At 32.0% G+C, this 2,297-nt stretch overlaps 1 long non-coding RNA gene across 1 annotated transcript in view; it reads right to left on the bottom strand.

Annotated features, from left to right (window-relative positions):
• Positions 1-2,113: 2,113 nt before the first annotated feature.
• Positions 2,114-2,297, bottom strand: part of LOC105270244 (uncharacterized) — a 6,728-nt gene continuing 6,544 nt past the window's right edge. The window contains exon 2 of the long non-coding RNA XR_892516.1: positions 2,114-2,285. This is a non-coding gene — a long non-coding RNA (uncharacterized lncRNA). The remainder of the gene's footprint in view (positions 2,286-2,297) is intronic.

The raw sequence follows: 2,297 nt of genomic DNA, 5'->3' as shown, positions 1-2,297 counted from the left end.
ATTTCTCCTCTTTCCACATCTTGATAGTTGCACTCGCTCTGAAGGGTCCTTACAAAAATATCTCCGAAAAAATTCACCGGATTGACTTCAACTTTTCAGAATACACTTGCATGCACATTCTGAGAATGCAACAAAAACAATAGATTAATTAAGGCCCGGGTGGACTATCTATCGAATGTCATCTTTTGTTGAAATTTTATCTTTTTAACCTAAAATACATTAAAATTTGGGATTGAATTTGTGTTGGGGGAGCTACTCGAATGGTTATAAAAAAATAATGAAAAAAAAGAGGAAAAATTATTGAATGGCACTAAAGAGCGATATTGTCTAAAAGGGATTTACCAAGTTTACAAAAAAATAATAAAAATTACGCAGCTTACCATTGCTCCCCAGAAGATTGCGTGACAGCTAGATGCAATAGTAAGTTAAGTATTTTTTATTATTTTTTAGCAACCTTGGGAGTTCCTTTTAAATAATATCGATGTTTAGCGCCCTTCAATAATTTTTTCCCTTTTTTTTTCATTATTTTTTTCATGTCCATTCAAGTGCTTCCCGCAACACAAAATTGATCCCAAATTTTAATGTATTTTAGATTAAAAAGATAAAATTTGAACAAAAGTGGACCCGGGCCTTAAAATAAAATTATAATTGCAAATAACCCCTGAATATTGAATGGCATTCCAATTACTTTACGGTACTACTGTAGACGATTTCCGGAAATCAATACACAAATACCAATTTTGCGCTTAAAATCACTGAAATCAAATTTACATTTTACTATTATCTTTATTTATAAAGGTATAGGTTGAGTATACAGAATTTTGTGAATGTTCATAGGTTTTTGTTGATGATTATGGCAGTAACATACTGACTCTGAATATTTAAGGTAAATGTCTGGTTTAAGCGCACCACACATAATTAATTATCATTGAAATATTAATTTCTTTGATAAAACCATTATTATCCCCTCGATATTACCGTTCCCATCGTGGCCCTGGATAACGCAGAGAGCCGTGTATCAATCTAATCTGCCAATCCAATTGTTTGTCAAAAACAGTTTCCAGATCCTTAATCAGATAACGGAATTCTATCCACTTCAATATACAACATCAAAAACTTCTAGAATGGTTTGGTGGATGTAAACTAGACATTTACCATATTTAATATTAACAGTATAAAAAGTACCGTAATTAAATCGAAATAAACAGTGGTATTTTGTGACTGCTGTGGATCAATCACGAGCGTCAACAAATAAAAAAAATCAATATAAAAGAACTATAAAAAACAATTAGTGAACTTAAAAACTACCTTACTCATACGCTGTGCCAGCTATGCCTCCTGGGTCCGCTGAGTAACGTAAAATCTATCAGAAGAAATAAAAATTAAGATTTTTAAGTATTTGTAGAAGAGAAGGCACTATGCGTCTAAATAATTTCGCCTCTTTAACTCCTCATTTTCAGGAGATTTAAAATGTAGCGAAAATGTTATTTGATTGCACATCTAAACCTCACTTTTCCCTTTGTCATATTACCAGGAATTCCGAATAAATCAGCCCAAAAATCTCACACTTGCCGAATAAAATAAAGAGAAGAAAACTCTCAATTCTTATCAAAAATATCATTTTTAGGTCCTAACAGAGATCACTATTATGTGAAATTTTATATACACGAGATGATCTCCTTATTACGAGATTTTTAGGTGAAATAAAATTTCAAACCCAATTGATTCTTTCCACGATTAAAAATGAATTTTAGAAACTAAAAGTTCTAAGCATATTCAGTCCTTTCAATTTGGCCAGTCCAACCAAAACTACGTAACTCAGGAGGCCCCAGCAGCTTTTACACGATTCATTAAATTCAAACCTTACATCTAAATATTTTTTTTTTCATCAATTTTTAAAATGTTTTGTTTTCAAACCTTAATTTTTAATCTTCTCATTTTCCTTAGTTTACGAAGACAGAAGGAAGTAAGCGATGTCAAGCAAATTGCATTCACTTTCATGGTCTCCATGATTGAATGAACATCGCATAAATCGATGAGTGGGGGAAGCTTATGTATCATTAGGAACGTTAATCTATCTATTCCTTTTTTTCCTACAATTATTAGATACTCATTTGACACGATAGGAATGTCATTTTTATTGTCAAGAGAGTATCTAAAATTTGTTCATGTGTTGTTTGTTCATTCAAGGACTTTCGATTTGAGACAAGAGATGCACAGTACAGACACGTGGTGTGTGTTGAAAAAAAAGCTCGAGCAGACACTTTTTCGGACTCAACTTCAATGTTGCAAAAAAA

Source organism: Fopius arisanus, unplaced genomic scaffold (assembly GCF_000806365.1).
Source record: "Fopius arisanus strain USDA-PBARC FA_bdor unplaced genomic scaffold, ASM80636v1 scaffold00082, whole genome shotgun sequence".
In the NCBI taxonomy this organism is placed as follows: domain Eukaryota; kingdom Metazoa; phylum Arthropoda; class Insecta; order Hymenoptera; family Braconidae; genus Fopius; species Fopius arisanus.
This window is presented reverse-complemented; position numbering and strand designations above follow the sequence as displayed.